General features: G+C 37.8%; 1 long non-coding RNA gene across 3 annotated transcripts in view; it reads left to right on the top strand.

Moving 5' to 3' along the window:
• The window catches only part of LOC145545191 (uncharacterized), a 113806-nt gene that overhangs the window by 76798 nt on the left and 24016 nt on the right, over positions 1 to 12992 (top strand). For all 3 annotated transcript variants that reach the window (XR_014081934.1, XR_014081935.1, XR_014081933.1), the window contains 2 exons: positions 3305 to 3453; positions 12929 to 12988. This is a non-coding gene — a long non-coding RNA (uncharacterized LOC145545191). The remainder of the gene's footprint in view (positions 1 to 3304; positions 3454 to 12928; positions 12989 to 12992) is intronic.

The following is a 12992-nucleotide window of genomic DNA, read 5'->3' as shown; positions in this document are numbered from 1 at the left end:
TCTTTCTCTCTAGATAGACAGACATTAGATAGGTACAATGGAATACCATAAAATAATGAAATTTCCTCATGCAACAATGTGGCTAAATATTACACCTTATGTTGACAAAATGAGCCAGATACAGGAGAAAACATACACAAAGACTCCGTGTATGTAAAGTTCATAAACAGGCAAAATTAAACTAGATGGTAGAGCAATGCAAATTGAAGGGTGTCAACTAAAAATAAAAGCACAGTGTGCATGTTCTGAATTAAGTTTTATCTGGGGCAAAATGATGACTGTAGCCTGTGAGACAGCATTTCGGATAGCTCTGAAAAACTTCTCCAGAGAGGAACAGGGGAAGGTCAGTATACATGTGATTTGGGTGAAGGGGAAGTACATGCAGTCAAGCACATGTTTTTGTAGGAGGTTACTGCTAGTCAGAAGGAGGAGACATCACCATGAAGGATTTCAGTGCTTTTCTAGAGATGAAGAGATATAAGAATCGGGCTCATATCAATAAAATTGCCCCATATTTGAGACCATTTTGAGAAAATTTGGCTCATATTAATTAATAAAATTGAAATATCTGAAAAAAAAAAAAAGAAATGTCCCTCCAACAGACGGTGTGAGGAAAACTAGATAAACACATACAGAAATGAAACCAGAACCCTCTCTTATACCACTCACAAAAATTATCTCAAAATGAATCAAAGGTTTAAATATAAGACCTAATACCATGAAACTCCTAGAAGAAAACATGGATAAACACCTCAACATTGGTCTCAGCAATGATGTTTGGCTATGACACCAAAAACACCCACAAAGGAAAAATAACAAATGGGACTACATTGAATTAAAAATCTTCAGCCCAGCAAAGGAAACCATCAACAAAATTAAATGGCAACTGATAGATTAGGAGAAAATATTTTCAAACCAAATAGCAGATGAGAAGTTAATATTCAAAACACACTAAGAACTCATATAACTCAATGGAAAAATATTAATCTGATTTTTAAATGATCAAAGGAGTTAAATGGACATTTTTTCCAAGAAGACATGTAAATAGCCAACAGGTACACAAAAAGATGCTCAACATTATTAATCATGAGGGAAATGCAAATCAAAACCACAATGAGATATCACCTCAAGGCATCACCTGGCACCTATTAGAATGCCTATTGTCAAGAAGCCAAGTGACAACAAATGTTGGTGAGAATGTGGAGAAAAGAAAAGCTTTTTATATTATTGCTGGGAATATAAATTGGTTCAGCCAGTGTGAAAACAGTATGGAAGTTCCTCAAAAAATTAAAATAGAACCTCCCAACAAAAAAGGTCCAAGATCAGAGAGCTTCACTGGTGAATTCTACCAAACATTCATAAGAGAGTAGCAATCCTTCTGAAAGTCTTCTGAAAAACAGAAAAAAAGGAATACTTCCAAACTCATTTTATAAGGCCAGCATTACCCTGATACCAAAACTAGACAAAGATGCAAAAGTAAAGAAAATCACAGGCCAATATTTGTGATCAACATAAATGAAAAAATCCCTAACAAAATGTAAGCAAAGAAAATTCAACAATACATTAAAAGAATGATATATCATAATCAAGTGGGATTATTATTGCTGGGATGCAAGGATGGTTAACATCCACAAACTAATATAATACAGATTACAAAATGAAGGATAAAAATTATATGACCATCTCAATAGATGAAGTCCAACAACTCATTCCCAGAGATGAGGATGCCTTCCACGAGGTGATTGTGCTGATTTGTACACTGCTTTTCACAGCACTGTTGTATAAAATAAGCTTTCATAGATGCATTCAGTTCAATTTGGGTAGTGTCATTGCTAACTGTTTCTGATTTTTTTTAATGGATTTAGTAACCAAATTATTCATCCCAGGTGTGTTTAAGCCAGTCCAGTTTCGATGCATGAGACAGGGCGCTCAGGGCCGGTGCCCTGGGACGACCCTGAGGGATGGGATGGGGAGGGAGGTGTGAGGGGGGTTCAGGATGCGGGACACATGTACACCCATGGCTGATTCATCTGAATGTATGGCAAAGCCCATTACAGTATTGTAAAGTAATTAGCCTCCAATTAAAATAAATAAATTTACAAAAAAAAAAACAAACACTACAGTTCCTTGTGAATATGGGAAAGTGAGCTGTCAAGTGAATTACATCTTGCCAAACACCTTCTATGATCATTTCCTAATAAAGTATCCCTCCAGTAAGTGGCCAATAGGCAAAGACTTCTCAGCTTGCCTACTTTTCTTTTCTTAGCCATGTCTCAAGACATGCGGGATCTTAGTTCCCCTGAACCCACACCCTCTGCAGGGGAGGCAGAGTCTTAACTGCTGGACTGCTAGGTAAGTCCCTCAGCTTGCCTGCTTTTAAAACTCACACTACTCCAGGGTTTACAGTAGGAACTTCAATCCTGAAGTTCTATAGCTTATATTTGTGAGATTCCCCTAGGAGTTCTATAGCCTTCACTCTTCTAATTAATAAGTTCAAAATTTGGCTTCAGATTTGACCTCAGGGACTACAGCTCTCTTGCACTGCTGAGTTTCACCAGCTCCACCAGCCTCTCTGGCTTCCCTTCAGCTAGATTATATCTGAAAATCACTTGCTTCACTGATATGCTTTGCCTAGTATCTAGACTCACGAAGAGTGTTAAATGAAGACTAGCTTCTGTGAATTGGTTTGGGATGACATTAGAGAAATTTCTCCTGTGCTCCTGTCAGAATTTGAAAGTGGCAGGACCAAGGCAGCTTTCAACTTCTTCATCTGAGTTGGTCAGTTTTCTCTCCCTTGCGGTATTTGTAAATAGAAAACCTTAACATGTACACTTTCTGGAATTCACCTATAGAATTATTGATTTCCCTGTGAGTAGTGGTCACCTGACCAAAGATGACTTCTTATGTCACAATGAGACTAGAGTGAAAAGATGAGCTTTATGCCACAAAAACCCAGACCTCTACGATTTCTCTAAAGTTTTCCTTTGTTCCCACCTGGGACTTCCAGCTTCTGTTTTCTTTTCCTTCTCACGCCTTCTGCACTTGGCTTTCTCAAGCACTTTCTTTCATCTTACGTTCTCCCATCATCTTTTCCTTGCGCTGCAGTCTGAGTTTCACACACTAAGAACTTTATGGGTGTCTCTCTCCTTTGAAGCTCTTAGCATCTACTAAATAAATCCTATCTATGCTTTTTAGAGTTAAGCACAAACTGGTTATGTGATCTGCATTGATCTGGGGAGGAATAGGGAAGAGCATAACATAGTTGATAAACTTTAGTAACCTGACATCCTCCTCCTTCTTTTAGACTCTAAATACATGTGCTAAAAATAGTTCACCTTTCTGCTATTATTAACCACTTCAGTCATCAACAATATTCTGGTCATCAACAAAATTCATGGTTAAAGGAGAAGAGGAAGAGCAGAATCCGGTAAAGATTATAAGGAGAATATTAAGGTATGCAAAGTCTGTCTTCCATGAATACAAACCACATGTCCTGCATCCCTTCTCTCCTTTTCCCCTTCTCTCCTTTTCAAGGTGTGCTTGGGATACCCATATTCTGTACACTCTTCTGAGTTTCTTCCAAATAATTGTTACCCAGACCATTTCTGCCTTCTAACACTAGACGTGTCTCTCATTCTATTTTCATTAACCTGTCCATCCAGTCATTAATGTAATTAGCTTATATTTTGTGTCTGATTACACTTAGTAGCCTGGAGAAGGAAGTGGCAGCCCACTCCAGCGTTCTTGCCTGGAGAATTCCATGGACAGAGGAGCCTGGCGGGCTGCAGTCCATGGGGTCACAGAGTCAGACACGACTGAGAAACTTTCACATACACTTAGTAGCTAAACCTGGAGACTGTTTTCTTAGAATATCTGTTTGGGGATGATGTAAAATCATTGGATATAAATGAATTAATAATTTATAATGGCATTTATGTTCTTTTGCTTTCAGAATTTGTTGAATTTTAAGTTTAGGCAAATGTTAATTTAAGTAAAATGAATTCACAGTAGTGTAAACACAAGTAAAAAGTAATAGGGTAGAAAGTGATAATTATTTTTTATTACTCTTCAGTGATCCAGAAATGCAATATCTTGCTCTTCTTCTCTTTAAGATAATATCTGATGTGAACATTTATAAGATATTAAGAGCTGACCTATTTTAAGTGCTCACATACAGTTACCCAGGCGAATTGGTAAAAAGCACTTTTCTATTAAGAGGATCACCTTGAGCTTTATGTTCTTATCTTCCTCTCTTCTCTATGTAAGCATCAAAACTTCTCTCTACCTTTTTCTGAATTTCAAAATAAGCATTCAACTTTAATGTGAATTGAAGCCACTGTGTTCCCTTTCAAGGTAAGTGACAAGAATTTGAAATTAGTGTATAACCTTCACTGCAAGGTTGAAATGAAGTTCTGTCTTCCCTTGCTCACAGTCAGAGGATCTATGTTGGGAGTCAGAGGGAGAAAATCATAGAATCTTAGAACTTGGGCTTCCACCTGCCTTGCTGATGGGCTTTGTGAGATGTTAGCAGAGGACAGAGGTTTTCAAATATTGGACCTCTCACGGTTTCTCCAAAGTCCTTTGGATATCCTAGAGTTTTCTCAGGCTGATGCTGGAAACAAAACTTGGATAGTAACTAGGTCTACAATGAGAGTAAATATGGAAAAACTGGAGAATAAATATGGAGCAAATGTGGCCAAACTGTACCTGACCAAAATTAGACAGTAAGTTACAAATTTTGAGAAATTTTCCAGTTAAAGTGAATGGACTGGATTGACTATTTTGCTACTGAAGAACACAAAGAATTGTTTATTTCTGTAAGATTTTACAAACTCCAAGACATGAAAAATTGACTTTTCCATTTGGTTATCATTTCATTATTCATCTTTACTGAAGAGTAAATATTAATTTAGTTCACCATGCTGGACTACAACTTACTCACCAGATAGAATCAAGAGGTAATTTCAATAGGGGTTCTGGTAAGGGGTGAAAGTATAAGAACTTGCCTAAACAGAAATAGGAAAATAAAGGAAAGTTAGGAAAAGCAGGGCATTGGCTAGCCCAGCAAGAACTGAATCTATTCTGGTGAGTTCTTTAGGCAAGAACAACTGAGACTTTAGTGAGATTCCCCAGGTGAAAGCTTGGGGAATTCATAGTTGATTCCCAGTTCTAGTTGGCAGATCAAGATTTCAGTAAGGAGTTATCATACCAGGAAAGAGCACTCATGACAGAATAGAGTCTGCGATTTCACGTTGGGTACAAAAAAATTAACCAGTGCAAAAATTCAACCCTGGGTTCTGGAAAAATGTAACTGGAAAAACAGGACAAATAAGTGTATTTACACAACAGTTCAGCAAAGGTTAAGCAAGGTCTTTTTGCCCAATCTATTGTAAGTAAGCCTTGTACAAAATAAATCTATATTACTTTGAATAATTAGATAAATAACAGAATTGATGAAGTGATGCATAACTGAATGAAACAGATGAATACATTGCTGAATTGACAGGATGGAAAATGGAGTGGACAAATGAAATATTAAGTGACTAAACAAATTAGTAACTATCAATAAATTATCTGATGGATAGATGAATAATTGTCATGTTTCTAAGCAACCTTCTGAATGTGGCCCAAAATGAGCTAGTAGGTACTCCCTGGAGGGAATGAATCTTTAGGTGCCAGTTAGTACAACAGAAAGTAAGTCCTGTGCAATCACGCAACCCCACAGAGCCTTCCTTTTCTTTACAACTTCCAAGTCATTCTCAAGTTGTTTATTTCTGAAACCAGAAATCAAACTGGTATGGGAGAGGGCAGAGAGGAGGCAGGTATTGCTAAACAAAGCACACACAGTACTTCTATACTAGTTTCATTATTTCTATATTCAACAAATATTGAGGACCCATCATATGCCTCTCATTCTGCTGTAGTTTAGGATTTAACATAATAAAGATGATTGAATACCAAATCTTCTCTCCATAAGCAAGCAATATGCTTGGAGAAAAAGGAAATAGTACTCACACATTCTGCTGAAAACCAGAGCAATAGATATCCAAACAAAGGTCAAAAGAGTTTACAGAAAAAGGAGTAAAAGAGAAGACAGAGTGGAGATAAGTAAACAGGTTTAAGAAAATGGGTAATGGGTATCAGCTGGTCAGAACATAAAAATCAAAGATAATGACAGCTTCATAGACTTGGGATGAGTGTAAATCTTACTCACTCACTCACTCTCTCAATAGTAGCAAGTTACTGCAACAGTTTCAGATAGAATTTCCTCCTTCTAAAATTTGACATAATGCAGCACCTATAGTTTTGTTGTGATCTTCAAGTAGAGGGAAAGCTAAATGTTTGATGATACCTAGACATAACTGACACACACACACACAAAAATGACAGGGATCATTCTTTTCTATAATCTGTGCAGGAAGAGAAGGAAGACATATATAATGGAGGAGATAGAAATATAGTGAAGATTCAAGAGCAATGGGATTTGGGTCAAAATGTGAAGAGAAAAAATTTCAATAGACTATCAGCTGAAGGCAGAGAATAGAAGAGTAATGAAGTCACCAGAACAAATATGATCTTACCAATTGGTGCCCTGATTCTGCAACTGGAGGCACACCAGAACCACCCAGGTTTACTGGTTTTGACTAGTAGTGTTACAGAATAAAAGCAAGGGATGGTAGGGAATTTCCTAGTGGTCCAGTGGTTAGGACTCTGCGTTTTCAGTGCAGAGGGTGTGGGTTCAATTCCTGGTCAACGAACTAAGATCCTGCAAACCATGCAATACAGGTAAAAAAAAAAAAACACCGCAAGGGATAGTTCAAGATGAAACCAGTTAGTCATAGACTAGACTGAAAAATTAAATAAAGTTCTCCAGAGTTATTTTGGTAGAGGAGCCACAAAGGGAAAGAGCATAGACAGATGGACTGGCTCATGGTTCCAGGAGTTAAACAGCTGGCAATCGGGTCAAAGAAGAATTTAAGGGAAGGAGGGAGACTTTTTTTTCAACTCCTTGTAAAAGATGAGCGGGCTGAAGAGAGATGTATATGTGCATGGAATGAAATAAGAACTCTGAGATGGCATGAAGAGGAGGTGAATACTTCACATTTCTTTCCCTGTTTTTATTCCAGTGGAACACCTTCTCTCATGGTTTTAGGAAACCATAGCACCATTACAGAATTCATCCTCCTTGGACTATCTGCCAACCCCCACATCCAGGTTATGTTCTTTGTACTCTTCCTGTGGATTTACCTCCTAACCCTGATAGGGAATCTGATGATGATGACTGTCATCAGGATGGAATCTCACCTCCATTCACCCATGTACTTCTTCCTCAGTCACCTCTCTTTCCTGGATCTTTGTTTAACTTCAGTCACTGTGCCCAAGATGCTGGAGAATCTCCTATCTCAGAAGAAATCAATATCAGTAGAAGGTTGCCTTGCCCAGGTTTTTTTTGTGTTTTTCATTGCAGGGACTGAAGCCTTCATGCTCTCTGCCATGGCTTATGACCGCTACGCTGCCATCTGTCACCCTTTGCTCTATGGCCAGCGGATGAGTAAACAGCTTTGTGGGGGTCTAGTATGGCTCTCCTGGGGACTGGGCTTTCTGGATGCTCTCATTAACACCCTCATGACTTTGAACTTGGACTTCTGCGGGGCACATGTCATGCCTCACTTCAGCTGTGAGCTGCCATCTCTATTTTCTCTCTCTTGCTCTGATATCTCCATCAACTTTTCAGTCCTGGGGTTCTCCACCATTGTGCATGCTTCTGGAACTTTACTCTTGGTCTTCTTCTCATATGCCCACATTGTCTCCACCATCCTGAACATCAGTTCCACTGCAGGCAGAAGTAAGGCCTTCTCGACCTGTTCCTCCCACCTCACCACAGTGAGCTTCTTCTACGGATCTGCTTTTCTTCGTTATCTCATGCCAACCTTAAGTTCCCCACTGGCGCTGATTTTTTCCCTGCAGTACAGTGTGGTCACTCCCCTAGTGAATCCCCTTGTCTACAGCCTGAAGAACAAGGAAGTAAAAGAAGCTCTGAAAAGAATGTGGCAAAAAGGTTTACAGCATTTCAGACAGCAGAGAACAGGTAGGGAATAACTGGGAAATGCAAAAGCATCTCATCAGATGTTTGAATAACAAGCTGAGGAAAACTTTTCTTAGTTCATAACAGATGTGACAAAATATCTTACAAGAACCTGTTTCATTTGAAATTATTGAGAAAATCCAAGAGCTACTTGCTGTTTTTGTTCAGGCAGTTGGCTCAGGTACAAAGCAATGCATCAGTTAATTATTTCAATCCTGGAGATTGAGATAACTTGGCACAGATTCTCTTTTTTATTTATGAAACATTCCCATTGAGATTAGCACTGAGAAAATTGTCTAGAACCTCAGTTCTTATCTGGGTCTGAGATTTATAGGGGGAGTTTTCCTAGAAGTAAAAGAGGCAAGGTCACTGATTATAAAGAGTCATAAATTTTAGACTCAGGATTGGGAGAGGGTTGGGATTGATCTTAAATTGGAGAGGGATTTGGAGAAAATATAGGAGAAGCCAGGAATTACTGAGAGAGGGAGTATGCTATTAAGGCAAAGCAGACGTTACCCATTCTCTGTGCCTTTCCTGGCACCTGGTGGTAAAAGGGAGGGAATCCACTCCGAGGGTGGCTCAGCCCTGCTTTTTCACTGGGGGCACCACTGTTGGGTGCTGAGGAAGTACTGAGGCCAGGTGGCAGGCCATGAGCATGGAAAAGAGCCGCTGATGCTGGGAGCACTGAAGGGACACTACCCTTCCTCCATCAGAACCACATTAGCTGTCTCTTTTAGTTTCTGCCCATACTTCTCACTGGCTGAGGCAAATCAGAAGCCAGCAGTAATAGAAATATCCTTGGGAAATGTCCTCTGTAGTGGTCTAGTCCTGGTAATATAAAGCCAAGTGTACAAGACAAGCTTGGGATTGAGAGCCAACAGAAAGCAACCTAGTGTACCAAATAATCATGTGAATATGATCCCCTTCAGGCAAGAGAGAGAGAGACATGTGCAAGAGAGAATGAGAGGGAAGACAGGTTGACCAGATGAGAGAACATGAGCCAGACTGGAGAATGGTGATAATAAGGAGAAATTAAAGAAAGAGAAGTCTTCAGTAAGGATCAGAAGAATGAGGAAGAGGGACACTTATGACAGACAGGAATTGGAAACCCAGGTCTACACATGCACTGGCACCCTTATGTGGCCTGAGGGATTTACTGCACCAATAAACAAAGAGGACATTAGGGAGGAAGGAATTCTTCCTCTTCTATGCTCAAGCAAAATATCGTTTGAAGGGGTCAATGGTTCTTTCTTCAAACCCCGGAATCCTAAGAAACTTTCAAGGAACGTTGAAGAACTGGCTTGTTTTGGTGGCCTCCTCCTTTCTTTTTTGTAGCCCTAACATCCCATGATATCTCTGTTCCCACCTAGCCTCTCAAAAGACCTCACCAAGATTTGGGAAATGACCCAAATTCACCTAAATCCTTTTTTCTAAAGAAGATGTAGATTGAAAATTTCTGCTTCTAATCTAGAGAGACAGTCATTGGGGGAAAAAGAAACCTGCATTTATAAAATTTCAAAGTTTCACGTATGTTTCAGACTTTTCCTACAATTATACCATATTGCATGCATGGTTTTCCTATTTTACCTTTCATGATGATTTAAGGGATTTTAAGTTTTCCTTCTCAATTTTCCTTTACCTTTTAAAGGAATTATTTTAGGAAAGATTTATCAAATGTTACATAGTTATATGTGATTCACCAAAGTTATATATTTTAAAGAGTCTTATTTTTACTATTTCTCTTTTTCATACATTTTTATATAATAAGAATTTATGAAACAAGTTAGCACCTGCTTAGTTTTTACTCCCATTTCTCATCATAAGAATGAAAATATAAAATAGATGCTATGAAATAGTTTCTATTTTATTCATCATTAAATATTTCCAAAAATATTCGAAGCCAGAGTTTTTTCTTTTCTTCCTTCTACCCATCTATCCTTCCTTTCTTCCTTATTTCCTGTTTTTCTTTTTTTTCCCTTCCTTTAAGACCTCACATGATATCTAGACTTATTATGGTGAATGGCAACTAGACTTATCATGGTGATCATTTTGAAATGTACAGAAATATCAACTCACTACGTTGTGTACCAGGAAAGAATACAGTGTTGTAGGTCAATTATACTTTAAAAACAAACATACAAACAAACGAACTCATAGAAAAAGAAATCAGATTTGTGGTTACCAGAGGTGGGGGTAACGAAAGGAGGAAATGGATGAAGGTAGTCAAAAGTACAAACTTCCAGTTAACACATATGTGAGTATAGAGATATAATGTACACCATGGTTAATATAATTAACACTGTAGCACCTTATATATGAAAGTTGTTAGAGTAAATCCTAAGAGTTCTCATCACAAGAAAAATTTTTTTTCCCTTTTTATTGTTGTATCCATATAAGATGATGGATAGTCACTAAACTTATTGTGGTAATCATTTCATGATGTATGTAAGTCAAAACATAATGCCGTACTTAAACTTATACAGTACTGCAGGTCAATTATATCTCAATAAAACTGTAATTTTAAAAAAGAAATGAAAGAAGGAGAAAGAAAGAAGAGACAAAACAAAAAAAGGAGAAAGAAAGGAGAGCAAAAACAAAGGACCTCACCTCGCAGAATTTAGAAATAATAATCCTTTTCAGATGATATGTAATGATTGGTTGATACATGTACATCTTTTCCTTTATTTTGTTTATTTTACTATTAGTTTTATTTTTATTAAAATGGTATTATAAACCCTCCCTGATCCCACAATTTACACGAATAACTAAAATATTGTGAATAACATGCATTTATCGATGACTTCTCCCCATCTTATTGCCAAATATTTCACGTCTTGTTTTAACATCACAAAATAAAGACCAATTTTATTATATTAGTGTAATTTTGGTTTTCCTATTTTTAACTATTTATGTATTAACCATTTCTTCTTGAAACTCAAATATCTTTGGGGGATCGTTTGTCTTCTCTTCAAGTATACTCTACATTAAGCAGATATCAGTAAAGCAATTATCCTTCAGTTAAAAATAAATAAATAAAATATATATATGCTATAATAAGAAAACAAAACAAAAAGCAGACACTCACTCAAAAAGCAGACATTCATCTCAAAATATGTGAGACTGACAATAGACTTCTTCACAGAGATTCTTCACATTCCCCTCCAGTTTCAGTACATTCCATACAATCTACTGGAGTCACAAGGAAACGTTCTTCAAAAGTATAGGATGCACACAAGTGTCAGACCTCCACTTCCTGTGGTGTCTTCCAAAGCCATGTTCATATTCTTACCTCAAGAAATCTAAAAGCCTACCCCATGTTTCAATACCCATTCACCTCTCCAACTCAATAAGTAGCCACCATTCTTTCCTGTTGTTGGATGATTCATCTTGATAAATCAGAGATAACCTAAAACAGGGAATCTCCCCCACATACGTCTACCTCCCAGATAACTGAAGGATAAGAAAAGAAGATGAGAATGTAAAGAGAGGTGAAGTCACTAGAAACTTAGAAAGTGTTCCACAAATGTGTTCCAGGCACTTTACAGTTTTATTAACATCTCGTTGACAGACCTTCTCTGTCTGAATCTCTAAGACATTCTTTTACACTTTCTCACTTTACTTTCCACATAATAGAGAGTAAACCTTTGCATTTCAAAACTCCCTAAACTGTATATTTCTTCTTATGTTCTAGTGGGCTTTTGTCCTCAAGTTCTCTGACTAGATAATGAGGAGGCCCATATTTACTCGGTGAATAATGTTAATCATTGAGAAAGAGGACTCCTTGAATTTTGACAGAAAATACTTGTACCCTAAAGTATGCCTCCTTTTCCCATGTCCTCAATCCTATAATGTGCACAAAATTCATTTTTCTGTTATTATTACCCATTCCCAATCTAATCTCTCATCCCTGCTAAAATAATTGAAGAACAGTGGGAGACCTATTTATAAGAATTCATTCTGGTCACCAGGTTCCCTCCTATAAGAACTAAACCATTTCAGCTTCCTCTCCTCACTTAACTGTTCATCAATTCATTTAATATCTCAACATTTTCTGAATAAGTATACCAAGACAACTATCAGACATCTACTGAACTGTCTCATATTCTGACTATTGAGCCTTAACTACTTGTCACATTGGAAAGCACTGATGGTCTCATTCAACCTAAAGTTTTGATACTTGATAACTGTCTCAATGTACTATCCTTTCCAAAATTGCTTAATTTTACTTTAGACACATATGTACTCCATTAAAAGCAATCTCTGATGTTGAAACTTCATAGAAGGGAAGATGGTGATTTTTTTTATGATGATACTTGAATTCAGGTCTATTATTTCACTTTATACAGTCTTGTAGCTCAGCTGGTAAAGAATCCTCCTGCAATACAGGAGACCCCAGTTCCATTCCTGGGTTGGGAAGATCCCCTTGGGAAGAGATAGGCTACCCACTCCAGTATTCTTGGGCTTCCCTGGTGGCTCAACTGGTAGAGAATCTGCCTACAATGCCAGAGACCTGGGTTCAATCCCTGAGTTGGGAAGATCCCTTGGAGAAGGGAACAGCTACCCACTCCAGTATTCTGGACTGGAGAATTCCATGGACTGTATATCCATTGAGTTGCAAAGAGTTGGACACGACTGAGAGACTTTCACTTTCATTTCACTTTCCTTAAGATGGTTTTCTGGGTGAAAAAATGTATAGGATGATGAATTTCTGTTTTCATTTTGAATGTTCAAGGAAAATTGGTAAGGTAAACAGTTTGGGGGGAATCTCTTGGGCTTATCTTTTCTAACTCTGCCTTCTCAGGAATTATCTCATGACCTCCCTACTCTCACACCCATTTTTAGATCTGCAACTCCTCACTCAAACTTAGGGCTGAACTGAATTCACTGTGTTTCTTCTTGGAGGTAA

Source organism: Giraffa tippelskirchi, chromosome 4 (genome assembly GCF_054371585.1).
Source record: "Giraffa tippelskirchi isolate mGirTip1 chromosome 4, T2T-mGirTip1v1.2.pri, whole genome shotgun sequence".
Lineage (NCBI taxonomy): Eukaryota > Metazoa > Chordata > Mammalia > Artiodactyla > Giraffidae > Giraffa > Giraffa tippelskirchi.
Note: the sequence above shows the minus strand (reverse complement) of the source record. Positions and strands in the feature narration are given on the sequence as shown.